At 34.7% G+C, this 15,484-nt stretch overlaps 1 pseudogene; it reads right to left on the bottom strand.

The window, feature by feature from the left end:
• Window positions 1–8,661, bottom strand: part of LOC138171823 (heterogeneous nuclear ribonucleoprotein K pseudogene) — a 152,783-nt pseudogene extending 144,122 nt beyond the window's left edge.
• Between the last annotated feature and the right edge of the window lie 6,823 nt (window positions 8,662–15,484).

The following is a 15,484-nucleotide window of genomic DNA, read 5'->3' as shown; positions in this document are numbered from 1 at the left end:
TCCTTCCTTCCTTCCTTCCTTCCTTCCTTCCTTCCTTCCTTCCTTCCTTCCTTCCTTCCTTCCTTCCTTTCTTTCTTCCTCCTTTCTTTCATTTTATTTTTTCTCATTTACATGGAAAAAACAATTTTTAACATTCCCTTTTAAAACTTTGAGTTTCAAGTTCTCTCCCTTCCTCCCTCCCCAAACCCCCAATGAGAAGGCAGGCATTTTGACATGGGTCATCCACATGTAGTCATGCAAAACACATGCATAATAATCATGTTTTCAAAGAAAATATAGGCAAAAACTTCAAGAAAAATAAACAAATGTATGTTTTAGTCTGTATTCACACACCATCAGTTCTTTCTCTGGTGGTGGATAGCATTTTTTGTCATATGCCCTTTAGAGTTGTCTTATGGCATGTAATGCTAAGTGAATTTGAAGATCTCTCCTGCCTCTTAAATGGCCTAGGGAATTTCTAGATTTTCCCTGTCCCTTAATGGCCCTGAAGTGGAACCCAACAGGAAGGGCTTGATTGGGGGGACAATTGTTTTTCAGGAAGGTTCGCACCTTTTGTTACTTTGTAATTAGTCAGTGGGTCACAAAAGTTGTGATGTCCTCTGACATTGAAGAAGGCTCTGTTTGTGTGTGTGTGTGTGTGTGTATGTGTGTGTGTGTGTATTCTGAGATGATGTTTTGCTTTGGGGCTCAGTTATGGGAAGAGTTGTGTGATTTGATCTCTACTCTCAGTAGAGGCTGAGGCTCCTGGATTTGGAAACCTAAATGTTGGTGCTTCTCTGGTGACAGAGAGTCTCTCTAAAGAAGATGGAATTTTAGTTGGGACAGTTAGAAGCCCTGACTGTTGATCTGTTGAACAGTGAAATATATATGTATGTATGCACACATGCAACTATGTATGCATGTATGTATAAATATAGGCATATGTATATATATATGTATATATGCATAGGCATATATATTTTTTTTCCTTTTTTTTGGGGGGGGGGAGGAAGGCAGGGCAATTGGCATTAAGTGACTTGCCCAAGGTCACATGGCTAATAAATATCAAGTTTCTGAGCCTGGATTTGAACTCAGGTCATCTTGGCTCCAGGGCTGGTGCTCTATTCACTGTGCCACCTAGCCACCCCATCTTTCTCTTTCTCTCTCTCTCTCTCTATCTACCTACCTGTCTACCTGTCTACCTGTCTGTCTGTCTGTCTATCTATCTATCTATCTATCTATCTATCTATCTATCTATCTATCTATCTATCTATCTATCCATCTAAAAATTGTTGACCCTTTTAAAGTTGCTTTCCTGCTTTAGTAAAGCAAATTGAAGAACCTGTGCTAGTAGCCATCCTGGATATGCTAGGGTAAGTGCTGTTCCAGGTCATTTTATTGCTGAGAATAGCCAAGGCCTTCTCAAATTACCATCTTAAAATATCACTATTACTTTGTACACATTACATTTCACTTTACATCTGTCCATGCAAGTCTTGGATTGATTGTCATTGGGTATTTTCCTGTGTATTGTATAATATAATTTGACCTTGCTTTTCTCTTCTTCATGAGGCAATATTTCTTATAATTGCTCATTTTTCTTCTAACATTTTGTAGATGAGTTTTTTATTCTAATCTATTTATACCTTTCAACTATCCCTCTTCAGTTAACCAATAAGTAGATACTTGCTGACTAAGGTGCTATCTGGACACTTTTGTTATCCTCACTGAAATTAATTTTCATTAGTTAAACTTCTGGATAAAGTTATTTTTAAATTTTTTTCTTTTTTAAAATTTATTTACTATTACTTTACAGCATTCATTTCCACAAGTTTAGAGTTCCATTTTTTCTTCCCCACTTCACTCCCCCTCCATGGTGGCATACAATCCCATATAGGTTCCACATATACCTTAACACTAAATATTAGTCAAGTTTTAAAGGAGAATTATAAGCAATGGAATAAATACTGAGAAAGAAGAAACAAAACAAAGCAAAACAAAAGAGAGGGAGAGAATAAGAAGTTTTCTTCAATCTGCATTCAGATTCCATAATTATTTCTCTGGATGTGGATAACCTTTTTAATTATATGTCCTTTGGAGTTGTCTTATCACCGTGCATTGCTGAAGGGAGCCCTGTCTATCAAAGTCAGTCATCACTGCTACAGTGTGTTTGTAACTGTGTATAATGTTCTCCTGATTCTGCTCACCTCACTCAGTATCTCTTTATATGTGCCTCCAGATTATTGTGAAGTCCATCTGCTCCTCATTTCTTATAGCAAAATATTATTCCTTTACTTGTGAGCAATAATGTTTCAGAGATAGGAGGCAAGCTTTTGTCTCTCCTGATTCCATTCCCAGAACCCTTCCCTAAAAAGCCATGCTGCTCCCAATAGCTCATATTTGACATTTTACAAAGTCTTACCTTGCAGTTATTATTATTGTTATTATCATAATTTTATATATGTGGAAAGTGAGTCTTAGACATTTTTATGACTTGTATATGATCAAACAACTAGGAAGTGTCAGAATTAGCCCTCACACCATAAAATATTTTGCATCACAATGGAGATATTAGTAATAAATTTTATTTAGCAATGAAAACTTCAAATAACTGTGAACTGCAATAAGAAAAATGTTATGAGAAAAGGATGAGAAAAATAATTTTTCTATGAAGTGAATTTTTATAAAAATTGAATTTTAGAATGTGAATCCCATGGAATTATAGCCCAGTGATATTTCCTATTAATTTTACCACCTTAAAATTGGTCTTCATTGCAGGCAACCTCATAGAACTATTATGATAGAGGGCAACAATATCCTTCCAGTCACTCGGGCTTGCAATCTAGGTAGAATCTTCAACCCCTCACCATCTCTTCCCACATATATTCAGCTTCTTGTCAATAACTATTAATTTCACCTTTATATTATCTTTCCATTTTATTCCCTTATCTTCTTTGGCAGTGTTACAATGGTGGTACAGGCCTCCAACAACTCACGTCTGGACAATTACAATCACTTACTGGTGGGTCTGCATATCTTAAGTCTCCCTCCACTTCAGTCCATTCCCTATTCACTCAGTTATTAATTTTGATGTAAATCAAAATTATGACCTTGTCAGCCCCTATTCAACAACTTACAAGTGGCTACATAATACTTCCCATATCAAATGTAAATTTTTCTGGCTGCCCTTAAAAGTCCTAGTCCTCTCCTTCCTTTCCAGTCTTCTTTCACCTTACTTGCTGCCATATACTACTCTTGGAGCAAGTGGCACTATTGTCTTTGTTTTTCCACCAATGTGACACTTTCTATGCTCTAGGTATTTTCTCTGGTTGTTCCTCATGGCTAGAATGATATCTCATTTGTGAATATATGCTTCTCTGATTTCCTTTAAGTCCCAAATAAAATTCCATCTTCTTTAGAGACACTTTCTGAACCTCTCTTGATTCCAGTGCCTTACCACACTTGATTATGGTGTATCTAGCTTATTTGTACCTATTTCTTTGTTCATTGTCTCCCCCTTGAAATTGTGAGATGCTTGAGGGTATGGAATATCTTTGCCTTTGATTTTTTTTCTCCCCCCAGTGCTTAGAACAATGCCTGGCACATACTTAATGCTTAATAAATGTTCATTGACTAAACTGTCAATACTATTAAAAGTACTAATGAAAACTCTTTTCTAAAGACCATGTACAGCTGAATTGAATTCAAGACGATAATTGGTATATAGAAGCACTTCTGCCTTGCCTTCAGTTTAAGATAGGAAGGCTTTATTTCATTTTAATATTGTACAGTAAGAATCTATCTTACCTGAATTGCAATGTTGTACTTGTAGTTTTCTTTGAATTTTAATTAAAGTGTGGATCAAATTTTGAAATTTGAAGACTCCATTTCTGTGTTTTAACTACATAAGAAATGTTTAAAACACTAAGCAGCTTATTCTTGCCTTGGAATTATACACATGAGAGTAAAAAGAAAGTTGTTTGATGTTCAGGTTCATTTACACCCAAAATCAATTAAGTTGAATCCTAGCATGTGTAATTTTATCACTTTCCCTGAATTGTTTAGAATTACTTTTCACTGAGATCCTGAGAGTTTTCACTAGAAAACAGTGAAACCCATGAAATATGAAGACATTAAGAAGCAGAGTCAACTTCAGAGTTTATATTATTCTACAAATGCATAGGCATTAACCACCCAGAATGTTGGTGTGTCTGTGATTATGAATTTATATAGATTGCTATTAAACTTTGCCCTGAACTTTGGGAAGCACAGTGCACTATTTCATTCTGGGAAGTAAGTGAGATATCAAAAGACAAGAAATAGATAAACTGAAATTGACAAAATAATATGAGATTTTTAAAAATATGCCTGTTGGTTGAAGAGCTCTTCATGTAAAAAAAAAAAACTAAAATCAATATTGCACCTACATAACAAAACCTTTTAACCTCCCCATCATTCTATGTGGGTGAATCTGGCATAATGGTATTATTAACTTGTTGGTCAATATGAAAACAGACAGAAGCATAATATGTCTTTATTTTAAACAAAGATAGGACTTATATCGCATTGTAATTTGTTATCATTATTTACAGGATCTTCTTATAACATCACAATTCTATATGAAGATTAATATCTAAGACAGTCTCATAGTTATCTTCATTGCTATTTTCTTCATTGTACTTCCATTCACCAATTATTTGCATCAGGCTCATACCCTATTAAAGGCTTAAGTACATCAGAAAGTTGGAGAAATGCTTTAGACAATTACACAATGGTAATGATATATTTTTGAGGTTCAGAGAAGTTAACCTATTTTCTTAAAGTTTAACCTCTGATTCTCAGAGCACTTTGTCTTCTAAAACAATATGCTACTTTTTTCAAATACAGAGACATTTTCAATCCTTCAAATAGTGCTTTGAAAGTGACAATTCTTTACAAATATTCAATCATTTTATTCTAATAATTACTCTGATAGAGTAGTGCTCCAGCAATCAGGAAGTCATGCATTCAAATCTATCCTCAGACACTTATTAGCTGTATAACCCTGGACAACTCATTTTACTGTGTTTGCCTCAGTTTCCTCACTTGTAAAATGATCTGGAGAAAGAAATGGCAAACCAATCCAATATAATTGTTAGGAAACACCCCCTGGGGGGGAAAGTCAAGATGGCAGAGTAGAAGCAGGACCTCCCCGCTGCTCTGGCTTCCACCTCTTCCAATGTAAAAAGGGGACTCTAAACAAACTTTGGAGTGGCAGAACCCACAAAATGACACAGAGAAGCTAACCTCCCACTGAGGACAGCCCAGCAGGCTGGCAGGAATTAGAGAGAGCAGTGCTCTGGGAGACAATCCCAGCCCCACCCCGAGGCTTTAGCCCTAGGGATGGCCTGACCAGCCACCTGCCCCAGGGACCCCAGATCAGTGGCAGCTGTGGCCGTGTCCAGATTTATAAAAACATAGATGCAAAGGACAAAGAGAAAGGTCAGTGCAGTCTGGACTTTGAGACTTAGTAAGTAGGAGTGCATGGCTTTTGCCCCCGGGGCGAGAAGCTGCTGAGACTCCTGACAAAGCCAGCCAGTGCCAAGTGGCACCTTCAGCTCCTGGCCTGCAGAGTATAGAGGGACCAAGCACCAGTCTGAGGGTAACCGCTCTTGCTTTAACCTTCTTGGAACTGGATTGCAGTCTAGGGTGGAGGTCTTTGGGTGTGTGTCCAGCTTTCCAGAACATGTGGAGACCTCAGAGAGGGCACCCATGTAATACTTCCAGCAGCTGAGAAAACCCCAGTGTTTGGGATGAAAGCTCCCCTGTCTGATGGCAGAGTCCTACTGTGGCAAAAAGCCCAGAGGTCAAGTGACCGAGGGGCGACATGACCAGACAAAGAAAGCAAAACAAAAAGAAGATTCCAAAATTAGACTCCTATTTTGGGGACAAAAAGGAGCAAAGCATAGAACAGGAGGAAGACAGTGAAGTCAGAACTCCTGCACCAAAAGCTTCAAAGGAATTTATGAGCTGGTTATAGGTCATAGAGGACCTTAAGAAGCAGATAACAGAAGTGGAGGAAAAATTGGGAAGAGAAAGGATTGAAAGGAGACCAATGAAAGAAAATTATGAAATGAGAGTCAACAGCCTGAGGAAAATTACAACTTAAAAAATAGACTAACTCAAATGGTAAAAGAGGCTAAAAAGGCAATGAGGAAAATAATGCCTTAAAAAGCTGAATTTGCCAGATGGAAAAAGAATCTTGAAAGCTCAATGAGGAGAATCATTGTTCAAAATTATATTGGAGCAAATGGAAGCTAATGACTTTATGAGAAATCAAGATGCTGTTAAACAGATCCAAACAAATGAAAAAATAGAAGGCAATGTGAAATATCTCATGGGAAAAACCACTGACCTGGAAAATAGATCCAGGAGAGATCATTTAAAAATTATTGAACTACCTGAAAGACATGATCAAAATAAGAACCTGGAAATCATCCTCCAGGAAGTTCTTAAAAAAAAAAAAAACTGCCCCGATGTTTTAGAACCAGAGGGCAAAATAGAGGTTGAAAGAATCCACCGATCACCTCTTGAAAAAGATCCCAAAAAGAAAACTCCTAGGAATATTATAGACAGAATTCCAAGAATAAGGAAAGAATATTACAAGCAGCCAGGAAGAAACAATTTGAATATTGTGGAAACACAATCAGGACAACGCAGGATCTGGCAGATTCTACAATGAGGGATCGAAGGGCTTGGAATGTGATATTTCGGAGGTCAAAGGAGCTAGGATTAAAACCAAGAGTCACCCAGTTTGATCACCCAAGCTGATACCCAGCAAAACTGAGTATCATGTTTTAGGGGAAAATATGTTCATTCAGTGGAATAGAGGACTTTTGAGCATTCTTGCTGAAAAAAAAAAGTTGAATAGAAAATTTGACATTCAGGTACAAGAAGAAAGAGAAGAATGAGAAGGTAAACAGTGAAAAGAAATCATAAGGAACTTATCAGAGTTGAAATTCCTACATGGAAAAACAATAACTGTAACTGATGAAACTTTTCTCAATAGTTGAAGGGAATAGAAATATATATGTCTATATATGAGCATATATGGGCATATGAATACATATGTTAGTGTGTGTGTATATATATACATATATATATATTTACATATATACATAGAGGGCATAGGACCAATTTAACAAGAAGGGATGGTACTTAAAAGGTGAAATTAAGAGGTAAAAGAGGAATATAATGAGAGGAGATGCAGAGAGAAAGAATGGATTAAACAATGTCATATACAAGAGGCAAGGGAAAATGGTTAAAATGGAGAGGAAGAATAGGAAGGCAAAGGGGAATGGGTCAACCTTATTCCCATTTAATTTGCCTTGAGGAGGGAATAAAATATACAATAAATAGGGTATCTCACTCTCCAGGAGAGTAGGGGGGGGGGAGGATGAGAAGGGGGATGTTGAAAGGGAGGTCAGGCTGGGGCGGGGGGAGTGAAGTTGGAAGCACCCACTTTTGAAAAGGGACAGGATCAAAACAGAATAGAACAAAATAATCATGTCCAGAATCAGCTATAAACTCATGGTACTCAATCTGTGGTTTATAAGCCATCTGCCATTTGAAGGCTTCCATGCATGTGTTGCAGAGTCCTAAGTCTCATTAGCACTAAAACCAACCATGCTATCATAACAGTCATCAGGTTGTCCTCTTCTGCCATAAGCCATAAGATCTCCCTCTCTAGGTGGGGGTGGTAGAGGAAGAAGAAGATTTCTATCTTTCATACTGCTGCAATATCCAGGAGAGGTATCGGGGGTCCTCTGCAAGGGCTCATGTCATCATAATCTCTTCTAAATGGGGGCATAGAACATTCATCATGACCTAGGGGCATTCTGGCAAATCCTCCACTTCCCCTATTTTATTTATATATTCCTCCATTTTCCATATGGGAAATACTACAATGCCTCCTTGCTGATCATGAAACATCATCATGAAACCACCAGAAGTCATAAGTTTCATCACAGAAATTTGGATCATAGGGCTGTGCACATCCTTTGATGGGAGATTCAGACATAAGATCCAATATGATTTTTATGTACTCCACAGTCCTGTCAGGCTTCCCCTTGATAAGAACAACTCTGTCCATGGAATTAGGGCAGCATTCCTGGAAACACTTTATATTTGTCTGAGTGTTCTCCCAAGTTCTTTGATTTTATCACCTTTGACCCCAATAATTCCTTCTGCCAGACTCTGGTGAAACAACAGTCTTAACTGGTAGTCAATGTCCCTTGCTTTATATTGTTGGCAATTTAAGCATTCCACAGCATCAGATTTGAATGGGAGTTGGCTGATTGCAAAGGGTGATGGCAACTGCACATTCCTTCCAAAGTAGGAGTGATTTTCTTCAAAATTTATCCAATTGTTTCAATACCTGCACTGATACTCAATACGCGATCAGGGCCACTGCTGTCTGGGGCTGAAGCATTGGCTTTGTAGTCTGTATGAAGTGGTTTAATATTTTTGCCTCCTTTCCCAATTACTTCTCCAGCATTCTTGCTCTGAACCAAAATGGGAAGTTCAACCATCTCTTCAGTGTTTCTAAGGCCTGCTCTTCCTCCATATCTTCAGCACGATGATTAACAAATTCACCATTGGTATCAGTATTGGGGAATTTTATTCTGGCTTCTCAGTCTCCATTTGCTCAGATTAAATGGGTAGACGATCAGTATTATATATCCTTTCAGGTTAGAACTGAAGTATTCTAGGTGGGATCAATAACTAATACCCTAGTGCTGTGGTAGACACACAAGGCTGCCTTCTCTTCTTGGTGCTATAAATATTTTAGAACATATAGATTATTTTTCTTTTTTTTCCCTACTTATCTTTGTAAATTGACCTAGTAGTGGTTTTGCCAATATTTTAAATGAAGTAATCTTAAAGTCAAAGGCAGCTTGATACAGTGTTTAGTCTACCAACTTCCTAATTAGAAAGTTCTATGTTTAAATACTACCCCTGAAATGTAGATACCATATGATTCTGAATTAGTCACTTAACATCTCTCATTTGAAGTAAATAATTAAGACTTTGGTCAAGCATATTTTAGTCCAACAGTAAAGATAATATAATAACCACTTCCTCTGTTCTGAGGCACTCTGTAACCTTGGGGGGGAAAAAGAAAAACAAAAAAGATAAGTTCCTACTTTCAAGGAAATCACAATCTAATGAGTCTGTATTCCCTCACAAGTTTTCCTTATTACAGTGAAGTTGAGAATCTAAAACAAATGTCAAAGGATTATATTATATGTTATGATATTACTTTTTTTTTCTTCATTACGGTGACATAATAAACAGTTTAAGCACTCTTCTGTTCTCCCTCCAACTCTAGGTTACATTGTGGCCTTATTTCACTGCACTGCTTGACACTGGATAAATAGAAGGTTTAAACAGATGATCTTTAAGATCCTTTCATATTAAAAAATTCTGTAATATTATATAAATTATTTATTTCATGATCAAAATTAAGATGGTTTATATATTATACTACTATATAGAATCTATCCCATGATATGTTACCTTAACCTTTATATGTAATTCATAATTTAAATTTACCCATTTTTATAATAATATTTTATGCAAGAATAGATTAATATATGACAACTTGAGGAAAGGAAAAATTGCTTATTTACTAAGATTTTTCTGTTCCTCCTTGGGAACTCTGGATTAAATTATAGAAGGAATCATTTGGACCCACTACAAATTTATAGTCTTGATCTTAACTAGTTCTGACATTGTTGAAATCCTTTAAAATCTTGTAAAATTGATGCTGATCAGAGAGTTTCTCTTTCAAAAAATATTTTCCAACATCAAGCTTCTTCAACCTCCATTACCTATCCCTCTCTGTAGAGGGTCTCATCTACTATTTTACTAAGAAATTTCAGATCATCCATCTTGAATGATATATTCTTCCCTCTCACTTAAGAAATCCTTAATTATCATTACCCATTTTTTCATCATTTACTTCAGTCACTGACAAAGAGGTGGTCCTTTTCTATAACAAAGAGAACCCTACTATTTGAGCTCTTGGTTCTTTCCTCTTTTGTCTTATCTATCATTTCATCCATTCAATTATCTTCTCTCATATCTAATTTTGATCTCTCCTATGTATTGGCATATTTTGTGTTGAATCTAATTGCATCTGTGCCCCATCCTTAAAAGGAAAGGTCATTTCACCCTAAAATCAGATGAAGCTAATATTATTTCACTTTATTCATTTAAAAAAAAACTTTGCTATTCCTTGGATGTGGTATTTGATAGCCTACCTCTATGTATTTGTTTAGGCTCTATTCATGTGCCTAGAATGCAGTCTCATCTTATCTCTGTTTCTCAGAATACCTAGTTTCCTAAAAATATAGCTTAGCAAACATACCATTATCTCCTATTGGAAACATTTATTGATATCCATAATTGTTAGGGCATGTTTTCTTCTTCAAATTATTATGTATAGTTATCTATATTTTATTCTCTAATAAAAGTAAACTCCTTGAGGACAGGGACTATTTTTCATTTTGTCTTTTATGCCCAGTGTCACCAACTGCTATGTTCATAGTAGACAACTTCTGTCCCATTTAATCTCAAATGTTGGAACTATTTATTAATAATTTTCTCATTTGGGGATTTGGTCTTTTTATGCTTTTTTTCCTATAGCATTACCTCTGTAGCTCTTTAGAGAAAGATATTTTTATTATAAAAATATATTTTCAAAGAGAATTAAGGTATAATGATGAAATATGAGAATATACTGATGTTTATTCAAAATTTTCAAAAATTATCTTGCAACAAAAGTCAAACAATTCATATAAAAAGTTTAATATATTAACTCTTATCGTAAAATGAAAATGGTTACCATATATAAATTTTCTTCTTTTACTTATCCTTTGGACAAGATACGTATATTTAAAAAATCACAAAAAATTTCTGGGAAAGGATGACAGGTGGAGAGAAAGTATAAAAAAATTTAGATTTAACTTGAGAGCTTAGAAATCATAGACAGAAAAATTTTCTATCATAAAAATTGTTGCATTTTTATAGTTTACCATGAGTAAATTATAATATAGAATTTTACATGTAGCATTATTTGAGTTTATTTTATTGAATCACTTATCTTGTTATTATTAATTACAACTAAATAATGGAGTGAAAAAATAATTGAATGTAATTATAAACTATACACAGAATTTTCAGCAAACTGACCACAATTACACAGAAAATTAGGGGCAAAGAAAGAACTAGCATCTCTGAGCTGCAGATTTCCAGTTTAATTTTCAGGTTCTATCAGGAATTTTAAGATGTTATTTTAATATTTTAGGTTATTTAATGTTTAATAATATATAATCTGTAATAATAACTTCATTAAAGTTATTCTACTATAAAAACTACTAATTCATATTAATACATAGGCTTCAATAGTAATAGGCACATTTATTTAAGGCTAGGTAAAAGCAAGATAAAAAAAAGTTTAAAATAAAATTAAAAAAACATTTTATTTGAATGTGAACATTTGGTATTTGTCATTTCTCCAACATCCATAAACATTTCTTTACTTAAAACTCTGCAGCCTTCTAAAATATAGGGAATATAAACTCTTCAGCATCTCTCTCTCTCCTCTCAATAACCCTCCCCGAATATCGTTGCTTTATGCCAATGCAGTCTCGTGTTACCATATGATATCATTTGTCGTTATAGTTATATGCAGTATTCCAAATTTCTTAGTTCAACCCTAAGTTATAAAAGCTCAAATAATTCTATGTCTTTTGGGATCCCCTTTATAGGATCCACCACTTACTAGTCCTTCAGTAACTAATTTTCCCTCATGCCCAAATAATTAATGCAGAGGTTTACTTTATAGGCTATTTAACATCTTATTAATCTGACATAAGACTGTAGCATCAGGGATGGTCACGTGGCACAGGGAGTAAAAGCACCGATCCTCGGTGTAGGGGCTCCTGGGATTGGTTCCAGCCTCAGATACTTGGCACCCACACAAAATAACTGGCCATGTAACCTGGAGCAAATTACTTAACCCCAATTGCTTAAAAAAAAGACTGTATCATCATCAGAGATGTTCATAAACAGGACTACCACTATTCAAAAGCATAAATATAAATAAGAAAAAGAAAACAAAATTGAAGTTTACATGGTTCTTTAAATGGTATCAAAGAAATGCTTCAAGGTCCTCATAAATCAACATCATGTTTTGTCTTCTCATTTCATGATCTTATATATCTCATTTATATATATATGAATTCTCTTGAATATTTTTTAGTCTTGGATAAGTAAATGGTCTACTTCCAAAACAGATATTCAACATGATTACTAGAAGAAAGGCAATTTAGTAGTAGAAGTGATAAAATAAGAAACAATTTCAACATACAGACATTATGAAGCTCATAAAAATCAGTAAATTTATTGTGATAAGCTTTTAGGAATTTGTGCTAAGTACAATAATTACTTTGAGAAGTGACGAATGTATTACAAATTACATAATTGATTTATTATGTGAACTAGTAAAATATTGAAGTCAAATTAAGCCTGGTTAGCAATTATTTCATTTCATAAATGTGGTCTTAATTATTTACTTTAACTTGACTATTCTAAGAAACAAATTGATTTCTTTCACTAAAAGAATATTTTGTAGAATTTGGCCACTTAAAGCGTACAATCATTTTATATTGAAAATGTATAAAAATTGCATTTTTGGTCCTAGGGAATTGAAAGGAATGAGCACAGTAGTGTCATTAACATATTTATACCTTACTAATTTTACCTTACCCATGTTTTGTCACTTCAAGGTTATACTTCACATGATTCTCGTTATTGTTTCTCATGAAAAAAAAAATTGGTCATCACATGTTACTATTGCCTATCTAATAAAATTCAAACTCCTTTGTCTATTATTAAAGGCAGTCTCCAAATCAGTGCTATGCCACCATTTTGACCTTTCTGTCCTATTCTGCTTTACATTGTCTACACAACAGCCAAACTGCACTATTTGATGTTCCAAGGACACAAATGATACTTTTTAGTTTTCACACATTCTATTCAAGATGATCTAAATTTCACTTCTCATTCAGTGTCTGATGACATTAGAAATAAGCTATACAGATGAATAATTTTGGAACTTATTTGAAGTACAACAGAAATTTCCAATAACAATGCCCTTGAGGTTTATGATTTAAAATTTTCTTATTAGTGAAATCACTTTTCAAACATAATCTATTTTAATAATTCTATAACTGATAATTCTCATATGGATACAAGATGAAATAATCATATACACAATATTGGTTTACAGGAAATGCCATGTTATCTTTTGCTTATCAGTAAATTAAGGTTGAGGTCATTTTGACATGTCATTACTGAGTCAGATATGACATGTTTAATGTGGGTACCTGTAGCACAAATGCAATATTTACAGCACCCATGATCACAATAAAGACAGTGACTATAATTATCACATGACGTTCGATCACAAAACATACCAAACTCTCCAGAAAGAGGATAGAACTGAAGGATTTATTTAAACACTAGAACACCAAATCCGAAAGCCAATAAGCCAATTCCATCATCTAAAAAGATATCCAGAAGCCATAATAATGCTGAGAGCCACAAAATCCTTTGGCCTTCCCAAAAACCAATAAAAAAAATCAACATTTACTCACAAAACTTTCTATCTCCTTGGCTGAGTTCCTCTCTGTCTGCCACCATCTGTCTAGCTCTTATTCCCAGCTTCATGTGGGCTCTTCTTCCCTTCAGCAAAACTCCTCCCATCACAGGCTTCATGTGTCTATATTTAACATATTAGGAGGCAGAGTTTATCTTCAGACCTGGGAAGTTTCCTGTGGGCTCTGCTGTACCCTTCAGCAAATTCCCTTCATCACAGGCTCCATGTGATTACATTCAGCCTGTTAGGAGACAGAATTTACTTTCAAATTTACTTCAAATAAACTTCAAAATACTTTCAAATTTACTTTTCAAACTCCCACCTAGGTCTATTAAGGGGCAGGAAAGATCTCAAATTCCCATTCCTCTTGCAGTACTTCAGTAATTTTTTGACTAATTGTATGCAAATCCTCTGAAGAAGAATATTGCCCCCATCTTTTCCTTCTCTCAATAGAATAGTGATGGATGACTGTAAGGACATTATGCCAGACAATTTCAAATTATTGGCATTTTTAGCCTAACCAGACTTAATTTTTACAAGGAAAAATATTATCTTGGTCTAGGGAAAGAAAATGGGTTATGGATAAATAGTATTTTTTAAATATCAATATAATTAGTCAAGGCTTCTGTTTATTACCACCTTCACAGCAGAAGTAGGAAAAATCATGGCAAATGTGGAGAGAAAGGAAATTTTATTCAATATAGGAGCAAAATTCCATAAGACCTAAAGTTCTCTATCTAAAAGAGGCTAGGATTGCCTGATTGCATTGTATATATCCATTTAGGCATTGACAATCTGTTGGAGATGTTGTAGAGCATGTATATTAAGCTATGAGTTGTACTAAATGGCGTTTTCTATCTTTGATATTTTTAAATTTTATATTCTATAAACCTCTATATAACTGTCAACCACAGTAGTGATATTAGAACGCTAGTCATTTTAGCCGATGAGACAAGCTAAAATTATATGTGGAATTTTTTGTAACTAAAAGGATTATGACTGGGACAGTGGGATATTACTCTGGGATAATTGGAGCAAAGATTAGAATTTTCAGTGGGGTAGATATTACAATTTGTGGCACCAGGACTGAGTGGTAGAAAGGCAATTGGATACAGAGTCAACATATTTTAAATCTATGATTTACCTTTCAGGAGATATCAGGATTTGAATGTTACTTCTAAAAATTACTAGTTATTTAAATTTTCTCAGGCTTGGATTTTCTATCAGTAAAGAGTTTAAATAACATCTGTAGTAACTATCGGTAAAAGTAGATAATGTATATGAAATTTTCTTCCTCAAACTTAAAACACTGCATTTGTCAGAGAGGACTATATAATAATTATTATTATATGCTTTCTATTGCAGATATCTGTGTAATTTAATACCTTTTGCACAGACTTTAAAGGAGGCAGTCATTAGCTCCATAAACTAATTGATTCTCTTAATTTTTAATCAAATTTCAGGCATAACGCATAAATTATTTGATTGTTATTATAGTCAATCAGAAAAAAAAGTACACCAAATTTTTGCAACATACACAGTGGGTAAACACTGAAGAAAATGTGAGGAATAACTTCAAATATCAGCTGTGAACCAATGAAGTATATGAAGTTGAGTAAGTAACATCTTAGGCTCCATTTCTTCCTCGGTAAATTAAGGGAGGTAGGCTAGATAACTACTATTTTTTTTCTAATCCCATGAACTGATCTTAGAAAGAAAACAGTGTAGTTAAAAGAACATGGCACATGAATGATAGATATAATGTATGGAGATAGATAGGCAATAGATAGAAAGCTTGGA

This window comes from Petaurus breviceps, unplaced genomic scaffold (assembly GCF_028583685.1).
Source record: "Petaurus breviceps papuanus isolate PSGF00001 unplaced genomic scaffold, PetGlider_PUasm1.0 47, whole genome shotgun sequence".
NCBI classification, from domain to species: domain Eukaryota; kingdom Metazoa; phylum Chordata; class Mammalia; order Diprotodontia; family Petauridae; genus Petaurus; species Petaurus breviceps.
Note: the sequence above shows the minus strand (reverse complement) of the source record. Positions and strands in the feature narration are given on the sequence as shown.